The sequence below is a fragment of the Choloepus didactylus genome, chromosome 6 (genome assembly GCF_015220235.1).
Source record: "Choloepus didactylus isolate mChoDid1 chromosome 6, mChoDid1.pri, whole genome shotgun sequence".
Lineage (NCBI taxonomy): Eukaryota > Metazoa > Chordata > Mammalia > Pilosa > Megalonychidae > Choloepus > Choloepus didactylus.
The window spans coordinates 23,119,153-23,138,407 of record NC_051312.1 but is presented as its reverse complement, the minus strand read 5'-3'; the positions used below and the strand labels follow the sequence as shown (position 1 = coordinate 23,138,407).

Genomic DNA, 19,255 nt, shown 5'->3' with positions numbered 1-19,255 from the left:
GCAATTCAGCAAGAAGAAATAACAATCGTAAATGTCTATGCACCCAATCAAGGTGCCACAAAATACATGAGAGAAACACTGGCAAAACTAAAGGAAGCAATTGATGTTTCCACAATAATTGTGGGAGACTTCAACACATCACTCTCTCCTATAGATAGATCAACCAGACAGAAGACCAATAAGGAAATTGAAAACCTAAACAATCTGATAAATGAATTAGATTTAACAGACATATACAGGACATTACATCCCAAATCACCAGGATACACATACTTTTCTAGTGCTCACGGAACTTTCTCCAGAATAGATCATATGCTGGGACATAAAACAAGCCTCAATAAATTTAAAAAGATTGAAATTATTCAAAGCACATTCTCTGACCACAATGGAATACAATTAGAAGTCAATAACCATCAGAGACTTAGAAAATTCACAAATACCTGGAGGTTAAACAACACACTCCTAAACAATCAGTGGGTTCAAGAAGAAATAGCAAGAGAAATTGCTAAATATATAGAGACGAATGAAAATGAGAACACAACATACCAAAACCTATGGGATGCAGCAAAAGCAGTGCTAAGGGGGAAATTTATAGCACTAAACGCATATATTAAAAAGGAAGAAAGAGCCAAAATCAAAGAACTAATGGATCAACTGAAGAAGCTAGAAAATGAACAGCAAACCAATCCTAAACCAAGTAGAAGAAAAGAAATAACAAGGATTAAAGCAGAAATAAATGACATAGAGAACAAAAAAACAATACAGAGGATAAATATCACCAAAAGTTGGTTCTTTGAGAAGATCAACAAGATTGACAAGCCCCTAGCTAGACTGACAAAATCAAAAGAGAGAAGACCCATATAAACAAAATAATGAATGAAAAAGGTGACATAACTGCAGATCCTGAAGAAATTAAAAAAATTATAAGAGGATACTATGAACAACTGTATGGCAACAAACTGGATAATGTAGAGGAAATGGACAATTTCCTGGAAACATATGAACAACCTAGACTGACCAGAGAAGAAATAGAAGACCTCAACCAACCCATCACAAGCAAAGAGATCCAATCAGTCATCAAAAATCTTCCCACAAATAAATGCCCAGGGCCAGATGGCTTCACAGGGGAATTCTACCAAACTTTCCAGAAAGAACTGACACCAATCTTACTCAAACTCTTTCAAAACATTGAAAAAAATGGAACACTACCTAACTCATTTTATGAAGCTAACATCAATCTAATACCAAAACCAGGCAAAGATGCTACAAAAAAGGAAAACTACCGGCCAATCTCCCTAATGAATATAGATGCAAAAATCCTCAACAAAATACTTGCAAATCGAATCCAAAGACACATTAAAAAAATCATACACCATGACCAAGTGGGGTTCATTCCAGGCATGCAAGGATGGTTCAACATAAGAAAAACAATCAATGTATTACAACACATTAACAAGTCAAAAGGGAAAAATCAATTGACCATCTCAGTAGATGCTGAAAAAGCATTTGACAAAATCCAACATCCCTTTTTGATAAAAACACTTCAAAAGGTAGGAATTGAAGGAAACTTCCTCAACATGATAAAGAGCATATATGAAAAACCCACAGCCAGCATAGTACTCAATGGTGAGAGACTGAAAGCCTTCCCTCTAAGATCAGGAACAAGACAAGGATGCCCGCTGTCACCACTGTTATTCAACATTGTGCTGGAAGTGCTAGCCAGGGCAATCCGGCAAGACAAAGAAATAAAAGGCATCCAAATTGGAAAAGAAGAAGTAAAACTGTCATTGTTTGCAGATGATATGATCTTATATCTAGAAAACCCTGAGAAATCAACGATACACCTACTAGAGCTAATAAACAAATTTAGCAAAGTAGCGGGATACAAGATTAATGCACATAAGTCAGTAATGTTTCTATATGCTAGAAATGAAGAAACTGAAGAGACACTCAAGAAAAAGATAACATTTTCAATAGCAACTAAAAAAATCAAGTACCTAGGAATCAACTTAACCAAAGATGTAAAAGACCTATACAAAGGAAACTACAGAACTCTACTAAAAGAAATAGAAGGGGACCTTAAAAGATGGAAAAATATTCCATGTTCATGGATAGGAAGGCTAAATGTCATTAAGATGTCAATTCTACCCAAACTCATCTACAGATTCAATGCAATCCCAATCAAAATTCCAACAACCTACTTTGCAGACTTGGAAAAGCTAGTTATCAAATTTATTTGGAAAGGGAAGATGCCTCGAATTGCTAAAGACACTCTAAAAAAGAAAAACGAAGTGGGAGGACTTACACTCCCTGACTTTGAAGCTTATTATAAAGCCACAGTTGCCAAAACAGCATGGTACTGGCACAAAGATAGACATATAGATCAATGGAAACGAATTGAGAATTCAGAGATAGACTCTCAGATCTATGGCCGACTGATCTTTGATAAGGCCCCCAAAGTCACCGAACTGAGCCATCATGGTCTTTTCAACAAATGGGGCTGGGAGAGTTGGATATCCATATCCAAAAGAATGAAAGAGGACCCCTACCTCACCCCCTACACAAAAATTAACTCAAAATGGACCAAAGATCTCAATATAAAAGAAAGTACCATAAAACTCCTAGAAGATAATGTAGGAAAACATCTTCAAGACCTTGTATTAGGAGGCCACTTCCTAGACTTTACACCCAAAGCACAAGCAACAAAAGAGAAAATAGATAAATGGGAACTCCTCAAGCTTAGAAGTTTCTGCACCTCAAAGGAATTTCTCAAAAAGGTAAAGAGGCAGCCAACTCAATGGGAAAAAATTTTTGGAAACCATGTATCTGACAAAAGACTGATATCTTGCATATACAAAGAAATCCTACAACTCAATGACAATAGTACAGACAGCCCAATTATAAAATGGGCAAAAGATATAAAAAGACAGTTCTCTGAAGAGGAAATACAAATGGCCAAGAAACACATGAAAAAATGTTCAGCTTCACTAGCTATTAGAGAGATGCAAATTAAGACCACAATGAGATACCATCTAACACCGGTTAGAATGGCTGCCATTAAACAAACAGGAAACTACAAATGCTGGAGGGGATGTGGAGAAATTGGAACTCTTATTCATTGTTGGTGGGACTGTATAATGGTTCAGCCACTCTGGAAGTCAGTCTGGCAGTTCCTTAGAAAACTAGATATAGATCTACCATTCGATCCAGCGATTGCACTTCTCGGTATATACCCGGAAGATTGGAAAGCAGTGACACGAACAGATATCTGCACGCCGATGTTCATAGCAGCATTATTCACAATTGCCAAGAGATGGAAACAACCCAAATGTCCTTCAACAGATGAGTGGATAAATAAAATGTGGTATATACACACGATGGAATACTACGCGGCAGTAAGAAGGAACGATCTGGTGAAACATATGACAACATGGATGAACCTTGAAGACATAATGCTGAGCGAAATAAGCCAGGCACAAAAAGACAAATATTATATGCTACCACTAATGTGAACTTTGAAAAATGTAAAACAAATGGTTTATAATGTAGAATGTAGGGGAACTAGCAGTAGAGAGCAATTAAGGAAGGGGGAACAATAATCCAAGAAGAACAGATAAGCTATTTAATGTTCTGGGGATGCCCAGAAATGACTATGGTCTGTAAATTTCTGATGGATGTAGTAGGAACAAGTTCACTGAAATGTTGCTATATTATGTAACTTTCTTGGGGTAAAGTAGGAACATGTTGGAAGTAAAGCAGTTATCTTAGGTTAGTTGTCTTTTTCTTACTCCCTTGTTATGGTCTCTTTGAAATGTTCTTTTATTGTATGTTTGTTTTCTTTTTAACTTTTTTTTCATACAGTTGATTTAAAAAAGAAGGGAAAGTTAAAAAAAAAAAAAAGAAAAAAGACAAACAAGGAAAAAAAAAAAAAAGGATGTAGTGCCCCCTTGAGGAGCCTGTGGAGAATGCAGGGGTATTCGCCTACCCCACCTCCACGGTTGCTAACATGACCACAGACGTAGGGGACTGGTGGTTTGATGGGTTGAGCCCTCTACCATAAGTTTTACCCTTGGGAAGACGGTTGCTGCAAAGGAGAGGCTAGGCCTCCCTGTATTTGTGCCTAAGAGTCTCCTCCTGAATGCCTCTTTGTTGCTCAGATGTGGCCCTCTCTCTCTGGCTAAGCCAACTTGAAAGGTGAAATCACTGCCCTCCCCCCTACGTGGGATCAGACACCCAGGGAAGTGAATCTCCCTGGCAACGTGGAATATGACTCCCGGGGAGGAATGTAGACCCGGCATCGTGGGATGGAGAACATCTTCTTGACCAAAAGGGGGATGTGAAAGGAAATGAAATAAGCTTCAGTGGCAGAGAGATTCCAAAACGAGCCGAGAGGTCACTCTGGTGGGCACTCTTACGCACACTTTAGACAACCTTTTTTAGGTTCTAAAGAATTGGGGTAGCTGGTGGTGGATACCTGAAACTATTAAACTACAACCCAGAACCCATGAATCTCAAAGACAGTTGTATAAAAATGTAGCTTATGAGGGGTGACAGTGGGATTGGGAATGCCATAAGGACCAAACTCCACTTTGTCTAGTTTATGGATGGATGTGTAGAAAAGTAGGGGAAGGAAACAAACAGACAAAGGTACCCAGTGTTCTTTTTTACTTCAATTGCTCTTTTTCACTCTAATTATTATCCTTGTTATTTTTGTGTGTGTGCTAATGAAGGTGTCAGGGATTGATTTAGGTGATGAATGTACAACTATGTAATGGTACGGTAAACAATCGAAAGTACAATTTGTTTTGTATGACTGCGTGGTATGTGAATATATCTCAATAAAATGATGATAAAAAAAAAAAAAAAAAAAAAGAAGCATGTGGATGCCATTTTCAGGAATTTGGACATGCACTTATATAGCTCATATTTACATACTGGGGAATGATTTGCCTATGACAGCTTTCACCTACTTATTTAATTTTAGTTTGCATCTATTTAATTATTTTTGTATTAAGTACTATATTCACACTGTCTACTTTCTCTCCTTTGCTTGCCGTTGTATACAAAATTCCCAGTATATCATTCCAGAGGTTTTTATTCGTATCAAACAAGTATATTAATGTAAGTTGTTTTTTTTAATAGTTATTTTAGTGGCAGTGTAAATGGACAAATATAAGAGAAAAAGTCTATAGACAAGAAGACCACTTTGGAGGCTATTGAATAGTATAAGTGTGAAATAGTTAAAATGTTATCTAACAGAATATCAGTGGTAGGAGAGAAAACAGAATCAAGAATTTGGTGGAAATATGGGATGTTAAGGAAATGCAAAAATCTGGGTGAGTTGGTGAAAACTATATGATAAATCAAAAACAAAGATGAGATCATGCTCTCAATAGAAGAAAGTCTATATGTTTATAAGGGATCTGAGATGTAGGCAATAACATTAAGAACCCTAAAAATACTGGTTCTAATCCAAAATATAACTTCTTCTGAGATCACTGAGAAATCAAATTTCCAACATTTGTCATCCTATTATTAATATGCAAGAAGAGAGGCTTTGCACTCAATACCCTTGGCAGGAAGGTAACTAAGTAGCAGAAGGATCTGAAGGTGCAATCTGCCCTCTCTCCCAGTGTGGGTGGTGTCACTGAGGGGGTGGCTATACCTTGCTGAGGCCAAGAACACAGAAGAGACTTAAGGAATGATTCTGAGTAAATTAAAAAGATTAATTTGTCTATGATTCCTTATTATACAATCATTTTTTGAGAGTATAGGAAGACTGTGAAGTACAGGAATAAGACTTTTAAACCTTCAGCTAAGTTTCATCTAAAATGTTTCTAACACTGCTGATGCTTTCCTTCCCGGTTTCAGAGAAACCTGAACTACAGCAGAAAATAGTAGTTAATATTAATGGCTTGTTTTGAGGCCTCTGGAAAATAAGGGCAACAGATTCTCCACAGTCCTGGAGTCAAAAGGAGTGGAAGGAGATATAGGAATCTTAGCATTTACCCAAACAAGCTCTCCAGAACCAGGAAGTGGGTTGCCTTTATTTGCAGATGTGAAGAAATATGGGTATTTGGGGAGTAGAAAGCAGACTCTTTCTACAGAGATTTGTTTAGAGGATCTGGCTTACCTTAGCTCCTCAAATGCAGTATCCTGAACAATTGTTTCCTGAGAGTGGGAGAAATAGAACAGCTCTGACCTGAGAGTTTTCAGCAATATGTCTCCCTGGTTTTGTGAATTTTTGGAAGATTTTCACAAGGAAGAATGAAGAGGTATTTAAATAAAATTCACTTGAAAGGAATAAAAAGAGCCTTTTGGAGAAATAAACAGAAACAGCTCTAAATAAGATTTTAGAGCACAAAAAATAATGTTGGTTCATTAGGGTAAAAAGGAAAAAAAAACACAGGAAGAAACTATAAGAAATATGTTTGATATCATATTTCCCGAATTAAAGATAAACCTTTTTTTATCTGTATAGAGACATCATTGGAATAAAAAATTTCATTATATTAATTGTAAGTTGAATTCAGACAGTAGAAAAGCATTAAAATCTACCAGAATCAAGGAAATAAGGGAGTCTTTCTCAACTGGAGTTGATTTGAGCACCCCAAACTCAAAGGCTTATTTGACAAGATCTGGGAACATTTTTGTTTATATGACTGAGTGGGTTGAAGCTTCTGGTATTTAGTGAGTACAGGCCAGGAATGTTACTAAACATGGTATAATGCAAGGACAGCTTCCCATGACTAAAAATTTCTCCAGCCCAATAGTGCTGAGGTTCTGAGACCTCAGAAATAGGCCACTAAGAAATAACTTTATAATAGTGAGGATTATTGAGAAAAGATTCAGGAGTTGAAACAACTAATTAAAGATATTCAAACAAATCCTCTAAATCAAATCAAAGAGATGAAAGAAAATGTGACAAAAAAAGATGAAGGGTATAATGAAGACACTGGGTGACCCCAAGGAAGAATTTGTAAGCTTGAAAAAACAGATGGCAGATCTTATGGGAATGGAAAGCACAATGGAAGAGATGAAAAACACAATGGAGACATACAGCAGAAGAATTGGAGAGGCAGAAGAATAGATTTCTGAACTAGAGGGCAGGATAACTGAAATCCTACACACAAAAGAACAGATTGGGAAAGCAATGTGACCAGGGCCTCAGGGAACTGAAGGACAACAAGGAGCAAACAAATATACATAAGTGTCTCTGAAGGAGAAAAGAAGGGAAAAAGTGCATAAAGAATAATAGAGAAATACTCAATGAAAATTTCCAAAATCTTATGAAAGAAATAAACTTATAGCATACCCCAACCAGAATTGATTTAAATAAACCTACTCCAAGACACTAATGAGAGTGTCAAAAGTCAAAGACAGTGGGAGAATTCTGAGAGCAGCAAGAGAAAACCAATGCATCACATACAAGGGAAGCTCAATAAAATTAAGTGCAGATTTCTCAGTAGAAACCATGGAGGCGAGAAGACAGTGGTATGATATATTCAAGATATTGAAAGAGAAAAACTGCCAACCAAGAATCCTATATTGGCAAAAGTGTCCTTCAAAAATAAGGGAGAATTTAAAATATTTACAGATAGACACTGAGAGTTTGTGAACATGATACCTGCCCTACAAGAAATACAAAAGTGAGCACTATAGGCAGAGAGGAAAAGACAGGAGAGAGATGTTTGGAAAAGAGTGTAGAGATGAAGATACCAGGAAGTTGATAGATATTATTGATTGTATAACATCAGATTTTATAACACCAGGTTTGTCTTTTCATACAATCTTTCAAGTTATTCTTTTGAAGCACTATAAAATTTTTATACTTTTTTCATTTTATCCTTAAAAACAGTCATTTTTCCAACATGATTTTTACTTAATTTGAAAAACCAGAGAGTATCTTGAAACAAGAACTCCAAATTGAGTGACATACTTTGACCTAAAAGTAATAATATGAGACCAAAATAGGCAAAAAGCTTAGCCATAAACTTAAGGCACCTTGTGATGTTTAGGCTCATGTGTCAACTTGGCCAGGTGAGGGTACCTGGCTGTCTGGTCAGGCAAGCACTGGCCAAACCATTGCCCTGAGGATGCTTATGGCTGGTTAATAAACCAACAGGCTGGTTTATCAAATCATCAGTCAATTAGCTGCAGCTGTGACTGATGACATCAACAAAGGGCATGTCTTCCACAATAAGAGAATGCAGTTAGCTGGATTTAATCCAATCAATCAGTTGAAGACTTTTAAGCAAGCCAGATAGAGGACCTTCACTTCTTCTTCAGCTGACCAGCAAAACATTTCCTGAGGAGTTCATCCAAGTTGCAGTTTGTTTCCTGAGGAGTTTATTGAACACATTTGTGCCAGTTTGAATGTATTATATCCCCCAGAAAAAGCCATATTCATTGATGAAATCTTGTGGGGCAGACATTTTAGTGTTGATTAGATTGGAATCCTTTGAGTGTTTCCATGGAGATGTGACCTATCCAACTGTAGGTTATAACTCTGATGAGATAATTTCCATGGAGGCGTGGCCTCACCCATTCAGTGCAGGCCTTGATTACTGGAGCATTATATAAGCTCACACAGAAGGACCAAGCTTGCTGCAGCCAAGAGTGACACTCTGAAGAATGCACAGAAGCTGAAAGAGTAGCTGCAGATGAGAGACAGTTTGAAGATGACCATCAAAAGCAGACTCTTCCTCCAGAGATGCTAAGAGAGGAAAAACATCCCAAGAGCAACTAAAAGTGACATTTTTGAGGAACTGCAGCCTAGAGAGAAACATTCTGGGAGAAAGCCATTTTGAAACCAGAACTTTGGAATAGATACCAGCCATATGCCTTCCCAGCTAACAGAGGTTTTCTGGACACCATTGGCCATCCTCCAGTGAAGGTAACTGATTGCTGATGGACACTTTATGGCCTTAAGATTGTAACTGTGTAACCAAATAAACCCCCTTTTGTAAAAGCCAATCTATTTCTGGTGTTTTGCATTCCGACAGCATTAGCAAACTAGAACGACGTTCATCCAAGTTGCCAGCTCATTTCCTGAGGAGTTCATCAAACACATTCGTCGAAGTTGCCAGTTCCTTTCCTGAGGAGTTCATCAAACATCTTCATTGGAGTTGCCAGTTTGCTGCCTGGCCTACAGAATTTGGACTTATGCATACCCACAGTTGCATGAGACACTTTTATAAACCTTATATTCACAGATATCTCTCACTGATTCTGTTTTCCTGTAGAACCGTAACTAATACACACCTTGATTGAAGAATTCAAAATTAAATAAGGGCTCAGGAACAACAATTTTCCAAGTTATCTCTTTATTTTGTTCTACATATTTTTACCCATAGTATGACTATACATAAGTTGGTTAAAACATTTACTTTTTTTGTAAGTTGTGAAAGGGAAGGTGGGTAGAAGAATCAGAATATCTCAACATTGGATGCATTCTCTTTGAAGATCTATTTTAGGAATATATTATATGATAGTTGAGAATATGAAACTGCTTTACATGAAACAACTTTTTGTTCATGTACACCATGAAAAGACTTTGAGTATGCCTAGGGATACACAAACATAAATTGGAACACTGTGACCTAGACTGACATAAAGAAAAGCACACCTAGAACAGGTTTTTGAGGTGGTCTCATTTAATGGCTACCAACATTGGACATTCATTAGCCCTAGCACTAGCTCTGGGTCATATGAGTGGAAAACCAGAAAGCAGCATGATGCTTTGATTCTGCCAAATTACAGTTGCCTGTGCATCAGACATCTCTGATAGGTGGGCAAACAATGAGCTGATATCTTGTTCAGATATAATGATAATTAACTACTTTAATCTTGTATAATATTTATGATCTGTTGGTGAATTTTTAAGAAGATCAAATGAGTGAATATTTGTCTAGCACATAAAACATGCTCAGTTGTATATTCTATTAAAACAATTTTCTGCTAGGAGGATCATTATGTTTCCAGTATTTGAAGGAAATCTGCTGTGGCTTTAGACATTATGGCCTGCAGGAAAACAGGAGATGTTGTAATACTATGAGAAGGGAAAAAAAAGTTCATAAGAACTATTCATGTAATTTCAGAATGATAATATGAACTGTGGCTCACATATGCAATACTGGGATGTGGAATGCCATAATGCACCAAGCAATTTGGAAGGAGGTATGTATAGTTTTGAATGATTGTTTCCCAATTTAGAATTTAAAAAAAAAAATCCTGATGATATGCCATAGAGACTGTTTGCACATTGTACCCTTATAGAGTCATTTTTATTTTAACTTTTAACTTTTTTTTATTCCACAGAGTATAACAATTGTTTAGGGAATTTAATATACCCAGTTCTCAGGAGCTTAATTAAGGTATAAAACCTTAACTCTATTCTGTACACATCTTGACATCTTCAGGGGCAGGGAGGATATGTCTGTCCATCAATGTGTTAGCTGGAACTAGACTCAAATAACTTGAAAATGGAAATGAATGTATTTTATAAGCAAAAATTATTTTAAAAAGTATGTCTAATTCAACTCTTCTAATTAGATCATTTTAAACAGAGCTCATATTCTGGTGCACTTACAGCATGAAATTCTTTTGGCATTAAGAGAAGGTAAATGGGAAATTGGCACAATTTCATCTGGACACTAAATTGGATAACTTCTATTAATGTGAGGAAGAATACAAACTAAAAAAAATGGTATAGCTTTTCCTTATTTTTTCCCTTTTTCTTCCCATTTCCTCCCTCTTTTGCACCAATTTCCTTCATGGAATCTTGTAAAAGCAACCATGGAGATGATCCCTATATGTCATCTTAATTCTGAAGGTTGACATAATGTACCCATGATCTAGTCATGGGGAGTCATGGACATGTGAACTATCTCTGCTTGGGAAAGGAGACATTTTCTTTTGAACTTTCTATTGCATTTGCTACAACCTAGTATCCTATTGGCCTAGAAAATTTGGAAGAATTTGGAAGAAATTTCCAAGTTCATATCCCCCCTTCCCCGGGGCAGGTAAATAATTCAGAAATAATAATGTTTGATTAAGTAGAGGAGAAACCCTAACTTCAGGACCAATCTTTTTTCCCATTTCTTTAAATTTAGTCTAAGATATGGAAAAATTTCAGGTTGCATGATTTCTAGTCTACCCTCCCTTCAATTTTCATTGCGCATGTGTGAAGTAAGGTAGGTAGTCCTCCTATATCTATGATCTCAAATTCCCCAATAATAGGATTTCAGAGAAACTTACCTGGGTAAATTTATGTTACTGATAGAATGAACTAAAAAAAAAGTATCTTATTTAGAATCACAAGAGCCCTGATGGGACAGAGCTTAAATTTTTCAGAGAATGGGTGGGTTAATTTTCATGGTGCAGTAAGTATATCATCGGATCTATTTCAAATCCATCAAACCACCTAACCTAATAGACGCTCTCAATTCTATTGTGGTAAAAAATGTGGTGTCCCATGTAAGGCTTCTCTTGATGCTAAAATTATTTGTAATCACTGGGCTACACTGAGGTATTTCACATTTGAAGTAAATTAAAAATTATGTTTTTCTTATAAATCATAAATACAGGGTACAATATCAATATTCAATTTCTCTGAAGTTAATATAAAATAAATTTTCCTCCATTAGTCTGTTCCTAGGAGATAGACAAAAATATTATGTTTTCCTGAACATGCACTATCGTGGCAAATGGAGGAGGGAAACTGCAGCACTGTGTCAGAGTTCATCCTCCTGGGATTATCAGACCTCCCTGAGCTGAGCATCTTCCTCTCCCTGGTGTTCCTGCTCATCTATGGAGTCACAGTGATGGGCAACCTGGGCATGATCACAGTGATCCAGGTCAGCTCTCAGCTTCACACCCCCATGTACTTTTTCCTTAGCCACTTGTCGTTTGTGGATTTCTGCTACTCCACCATCATTGTGCCTAAGATGCTGACCAATAACATAAGCAAAGACAAAGCCATTTCCTTCCTGGGTTGCATGGTTCAGTTCTATTTATTTTGTACTTTTGTAGTCACTGAGGTCATCCTGCTGGCTGTGATGGCCTATGACCGCTTTGTGGCCATCTGTTACCCACTGCTGTACATGGTTATCATGTCCTTGAAGATCTGTATGGGACTGGTATGTGCCTACTATCGCTGAGTTCATTATTTTCAGGAAAGTGGAGGCATTACCTGTGAAGTGAAATTGGGAAGGAACAGAAATCTGATATTTGAAAGTTTTTGTGAAGCCAAATCTAAGTCAGACTACCTTTTTCTAGGAGTATAGTAAGTCTTTATACTCATCACACAGTAGTGTATTCTCTGATTCACATGTTTAATACTTGAGATACCATCCTATACATGGAATGTGATTAACCACTTCTGTGATTCCCCACCTCTCTTATCTCTTGCTTGCTCTGATGTGTCTGTGAGTGTACTGCTGGTATACATGGTGACCACTTTCAATTAAGTCATCACCATCATGATCATCCTCACCTCCTATTTGTTTATTCTCATCACCATTCTGCGGGTGCGCTCTGCAGAGGGTAGGCACAAAGCCTTTTCCACCTGTGCCTCCCACCCCACAGCCATCATTGTCTTCCATGGAACGATACTTTTCATTTATTGCAGGCCCTGTTCTGACTACAGTCTGGAAACTGATAAAGAGATCATGGTGTTCTATACTGTAGTGATTCCCATGCTGAACCCCCTCATCTATAGCCTGAGGAACAAGGATGTGAAGGCAGCCCTCTGGAAAATGGTGTTATTCAAATTACTCTTTCAGGGACCAATTCCTTAGCTGGACTCAGGATATCAAATCAGAGCTTTAGGGAGGAGCTTTTGTTTGGGTAGATGGTGATATAGTGGTAAAGAACGATGGACTTTAGGAGCGAGGTTCTACTCATCCTTCTTTTTGTCCAGTCACCTTGATCCTTATTTTAAAATACCCAGTATTGGACAGAGCATAATTCAAGTGCATAATTCAAATTCTAAGTGTTTTGAATGGGTATCTGGGATGGTTTTTAAGCCCCAGTCTTTGAGGTCTAGGCAACACCAGTTCTTACAAAGTACAACTAGTAAGACCTGTCTTTACAACAACATTAAAATATGTGCCCTTCATATATTGACTTCACTTTCCTTCCATGCTCCATGCAATAAATATACACTTATTTCAAATTATTTGCATATTCTGAGAAACTAAGGACCATGTTTCCCATGGTTTTATGTGTATTTGTGGGTATTATATTTTAGTCATGTTTTGGTTACAACTGTTTCTGCTGCAAGGTTTACCTAATTACAAATTTTAGAATTTTCTTGTACCTTAAATGGAGATAATACTGTAAATATTGTAAAATTATCATAAAGATTAAATAAATACTGCATGTTAAATTATTCATGCTATTATGATATATTGCAACTGATTAAATAATTTTCTAATATTGTTACTATTGTTTTCACCTCTACTTTTTGCTCTGTATTGCATTTTCATTCTTCATTACCAGAATAAATCATGTTTTTGGCATATTCAGAATCTAAAGTGCCCTTGTCTTTAGGGCTTCAGGTATGCACAGTATCTCTCTAGTGTGGGATAATTATCTGCATCTTTCTCCTTCTGAGATATGGGTGTAATGAGTATAAAGACTCATTATGCTGCTAGAGAAAGTTAGTCTGACTTAGATTCAGCTTCACAAAACTTTCAAATATCAGATTTCTGTTCCTTCCCAATTTTATTTCACAAGTAATACCTCCACTTTCCTCAGAATAATGAACTCACTTTGAGTGTTCTTCAAAAAAGGAACATATCTGTGTATGTGTGTGTGTGTGTGTGTGTGTGTAATCCAATCACAATCATCCCATTACTTACAAGCTAGAGGAGACAATATCCATTCCCAAATTCCTTGTGTATAGAATCTCAGTTTTCCTGGAGGGACCCACAACTCTCCCATTCTCAGTAGGGCTCTTTTTCTGCACCAACTCTGGGCTTGGGCAAGAATCAACTGCTATTGTCAAGAATCAATGAGCCAACTGTGGGAGTTTGTTGGAAGTATTAGATGAAAGGAGCTTCTTTTTGCCAATGCCAATCCTCTGGGCAGATTGAAGCAAAACCATTTGTAGCTCTCTTTGACAAGAAGAGGAGAGAGTCTGACTGAGAATTGAGTCATCAAAGAGGAAACAATACTAAGACACATTCTTGATGGCGTATATATATATTTTTTGTACAGTTGGATTCTCTGTTAACTCTTCTATAACCATGTTTTTAAGTTATATCAACAATAAATTCCCATTTTTGTTTATCTCATTTTTAAAGGAGTTTAGCACCAAAAAGATGGCCATTATACCTAATTATAAACATCTTATTTATCATAGAATAAAGTTTACACCCCTGGAAGTGGAAATCAAGACCATTTTAGTCTACAACAAATATGCCTTTACAGCCATATATGTATTCATTAGGCAACATATTCTCTCTAAATTTCATTTTCACATCTCCAAGCACAACCCACAGTTTGTTATCTTCATAGAATTCTTAGGTTTTGTCCTTTCCATTTTTTATTCACTCTTCTTCACTTGACAAAATCATTCATGCCCAGTTCACATTATCCAACTCTTCTCTTTTGTATGTAGGACAGTACCTGGCCCAATATGTATGACATAAACATTTTGGTTGAATGAAGACTTCCTGATCTGTTATGGTCTTAGATTATAAGAAATTGATTTGAACACAGATTTTAAAAAATATCATAGCACATATCATAGTCTTTAGTTTCCTTCACAATTTGTTCTTTTTAGACAGGTCCAGTACCAGGATATTTTTCTCTACCAATTTTTAGCTAGATAATTTTTTTTTTTTTGCTTTCTCCCAATTTATTCCACTACCCCTTCACATACAATATTCCAATAATCATATAATCAATAGTTTTGAGCTGGTTAAGTCAAATTAGATAATAAATATTATAAACTATTCTTCCCTGAAAACCAAGGTATACTTCTCTTGGGCATTTGAAACATGGAGAAAAACGCATTACATCATTTCATTTTGTGTTTAATCAACTCCTGAATAGAACTGTTTAATTTCTCACTCATTCTTTCCCTTTAGGATTTGGATATCAGAATTTAAGGCCCTGACACCTGATGTGGGATCATGGAGATGATCTCAAGTCTCAAAGCAAAGGATTAAAAGGTCTCGCATTTTCCTAAGGAACCTCAGACTTCCTATGGGGTTAAGGTGGGAGTCTGGATTTAAGGCAATAGGAAAAAAAAATGTTTTAAAAAGAAGCTATAGGGCTCAATGTACAGCACTTGATGCAGAAATACATCATGTTGTTGAATGTTTTCAGAAACTTCTCTTGCCAGCTGACAATTGCATAGCAGAGCATTAATTGATTAATTGCTCCCTCTTTTGTTTTTTCTTTTTTTTTTTTTTTTTGAAATTTCTCTTTTAATATGAACAGAAGTAGACCATCTAGACATATTTCAGTTTATTTAAATTGTTAAGTAGAATATGAAACCAAATTTGTAGCTAGTACCAGAGAATGGACTCAACTGTTTGGTGTTTAATGAGAACAGCTGTAAGTCTCTCAAGAGACTTACAGAAAAGAGGCAAAACCCTAATATTAAACAAGTAAAACTCATGTTTCTAACAGATTATACACAAATTGATTTATACTCCATGTCCTTTTTTTAATATTTAGAAAATTCAGATTTAACAAAATGTAGCCATATCCTTTCTATGGACAATGCCGATTATAATTATGCAAACAACAAAAACTGTGAGTCTGTCACCCTAAAACCCAGTGTTTAGTTCTCAAACCATAAGCCACTGAACCAAATAAGGATTAAGAAGAGTTTAAAATAAAGAAGCTACTGCCACATTCCAGAGAAAGGGAAAACAAGTTAATCTAACAACTTTTTGAGAAGCTTAATATAATTTCACTATTTTTTTAGTGGAAAATTAGGTATTTTTTTGGCAAGGCTGCCTTATCAGAAGTAAACAATGTTAAAGGCAAGTGAGAGGAAAACTTACAAATGACAACAAGCTAGGCATATAAAATTGTTTTTAGGGCACTATCTGAAAAAATTTGTGGATTTTTCAGAGCAGGTATGCCCATAGGGCATTAAAAGAGCCAAGAGGGCATTAAAATGCTAGCCATGACACAGAAGGACTTTTCAATGGAAACTGCTATCCTAAACTCAGCCTCTGTTAGAAATGAATCATGCTATTCACAATTATTTCAACAAAGGTATCTTAGGATGCTAGCAGCATAACAAACGTAATTTACCTTATCCTAATAAAAAGGAATGAAGGAATACTAGGGAATGAACAAAAAAGGGGCAGGGTTAGAGATAGCTGGAGATCTTATCTTTACATGAAAAGGCTTTTGTTGTCCTTTTTCCAATAAATCTATGGTAATACAAGTTTTCCAAAAGTATGTGAAGATAGGACATAAAATTAATAATATTCTAAAGTATTTCTAAATCTTAAGGTAAAAACAGCTTAACACTGCAAAGGTCTTCTTCAGAAGCCAAATATTAATACATTTGTCAACCATGTTAATAAATTTCAGTCATCCTTCCTGGCATTTAAAAAACAAAATACCTTTACTGGGCTACGAAACTGTTAGAGGAGTGGCCAAAATACACTACTCAAATTTAGGTTAAGAGATTTATTCCAGAAAAATGAATAGGCTACACACCTGTATTAGTTAGGGTTCTCCTTGGAAACAGAATCAATGAGAGATGTCTCTTATTATCAAATTGTAAAAGTGACTCACGCAACTGCGGGAGTGCACGAGTCCAAATTCTGCAGAGCCGTCAACAAGCTGTCAACTCCAAGGAAGACGTCCGACGAACTCCTCGGGAAATGAACCGACAACTTTGACGAACTCCTCAGGAAACGAACCGGCAACTTTGAAGAACTCCTCAGGAAACGAACTGGCAACTTCGACGAGCTCCCCAGGAAAAGCTTCACTGAGCAGCTGAAGAAGAAGTGAAGGTTCTCTAACCGTCCGGCTTATAAGCCTCCAACTGATCACCTGGACCAAATCCAGCCAATTGCACTCTCTCACTGTGGAAGCACGCCCCTTGATGAATCATCAGTCAGCTGCAGTCAATTGACTGATGATCCGACAAACCAACCAGCCTCAAATAGCCTCACAGGAATCGTCAGGCCAGTGCCCGCTTGACCAGACAGCTAGGCCACCTAGCCAAGTTGACACATGAACCCAACCATCACAACACCTAATTAGAAAGACAAACCACAATACCCTTCAAACACTAGTGCATGCAATTAACTCTTCCATTTCACAAACCCAATGGAGCAACAGAAGGGGAACAAAGAGGGAAGGAGAAAAGGACATAGAAAGAAAACAGCAAATGAAGGAATCTAGGGACAGAAGTTTTAGGGGAGAAAGCAAACGAAGGGAAGACACCAATTAACTTATATCTGTAGGCAGTTAGAATTTATGTTTCAGTTTACTTAGCAAGTTAAATCAGTGCTTTGTGTTAAATCTGACAAACCCTATTAGTTTTTCCCTTTCATTTTTAAGTAACTGATATGGGATGGTAGGGAAGGGAGAAGCAAATAATGCAGCATGCAGGAAGAGATGCAAGGAAAACCTGGCCAAGGAGAAGTGGTGGCAAGAATAGTCTTAAATATCAGTGCTACTTAAAATGAGACTCAGTAAACCAAAGTTATCATTTCTGCATTACCCTTTGCCCTCAATTAACTACTTTGAAAATTACAGCCAAGCAAATCACAAACATTTTAATACTTTATGTTTTGGTGATGTGTCTCCTGCACATGCTTCCAACAATACAAAAAAGGTAAAACCAAAGGAGTTCCTTTTCATATAAGGCACAGGACAAAATTAACCCCATTATGTATTCAAGATGAAAATGAGAGTTTTCCTAGCTTTTTTTGTTTGTTTCTTTTGCTATTGTATGTCCATAGATTACAGGGACTCAATTACATTATCCATGATAGGAAATTCCACTGTTATATAAAATGAAATTGTTAATTCTAACTTTTATTCTTATACAATTTGCAGAATAGAGTTGAAATGATTGCTACAGGTTTGATGTTGATAAGAAGAACTGGACTGTAATACAACTGAAATGCAGCGGTGAGCTGAGAAAATATATTTAAAAATGAAATCTCAGACATGATACGTCTATACATTTTTTGTTTGAAGAAAATACAAAGTCAGCAAGCAGTCACAGATGAAAGAACAAATAAAATAGGTGGATATAAGGTGAGGAATAAAAATATCTGTTTAGAGTTAAAAATGGACTGAGTGGTTTATTTTGCAGCAAGATGAGAAAACCCAGTGGTGGATGGCAATTGGTGGCACAGTAGGATGCTCAGCAACATTTGGTCTTCCACCTGTCAGGTCTCCTCCACTGCTGATACTTCCATTTCTACTGTTGGGCTCTTTTACAGGGTCTTTCAAAGGATATTTCCAGCTGAGTAATGCCTTCTCAATGTTTATATTTGCTTTTGCACTAGTCTCAAAAACATCTAGTACCAATGCTCCCTTGCAATCTCTTCACCTTTTCCTTTAGGTACAACTCTTTTATCATTCATATCACACCCATTTCCTAGTAACATTCTTTCCACATCTTCATTGGCATGCTCATCTATGTTTCTAAGCTATTTAATGATGTTTTCAAAACTTTTACCATTCACGATGTCATATACTAGCATGCTCCCCATAGCTCCTCTGTAGTAGGAGGTTGTGATGGTGTGAAATCGCTCCTGGTCTGCCTTACGAATATCCATAGCTTGACCTTCTTTCCTTGTAATTCAACTGTTTTGATCTTAAAGTCTGTTCCTACGGTGGAAATAAAGGTGGTATTGAAGGATCATCCAAAAAACGAAAACTGACCCAGATCTTCCCCCACTACCAAATTAGGAGCAACTCGAAAAGCAGGTGGTATGTCTTCTTCGCCATTGGGAGGAGTGGCTCACACTCTAGCCACCTGAAGCCTCAGGAATTGGTCCCTCTCACTACCACCAACTCCTTGGTGTTCTCAGGCTGGAGGAACAGGGAAGCGTGGGAAAAGGGAGGACTCCAGAAAGGGCAGACTACCTACAAACCGCATATTTGAGGCAGCCCAGAACATGAGCGTGACTGAGGCTCTACAACATCTTCCAGAGGCTCTGCCTGATTCCAGAGAGTTAGTGGGGACAAAATGCCCTCCCCTCCCCACTCAGGTTTCCTTGGCCGGGAGGCTCCCCCGGGCAAGCGAGCAAGC

At 37.1% G+C, this 19,255-nt stretch overlaps 2 pseudogenes; one reads left to right on the top strand and one right to left on the bottom strand.

Annotated features, from left to right (window-relative positions):
• Positions 1-11,708: 11,708 nt before the first annotated feature.
• Positions 11,709-12,800, top strand: LOC119536704 (annotated as a pseudogene).
• A 5,561-nt stretch (positions 12,801-18,361) lies between these two features.
• LOC119537990 lies at positions 18,362-18,951 on the bottom strand (annotated as a pseudogene).
• Between the last annotated feature and the right edge of the window lie 304 nt (positions 18,952-19,255).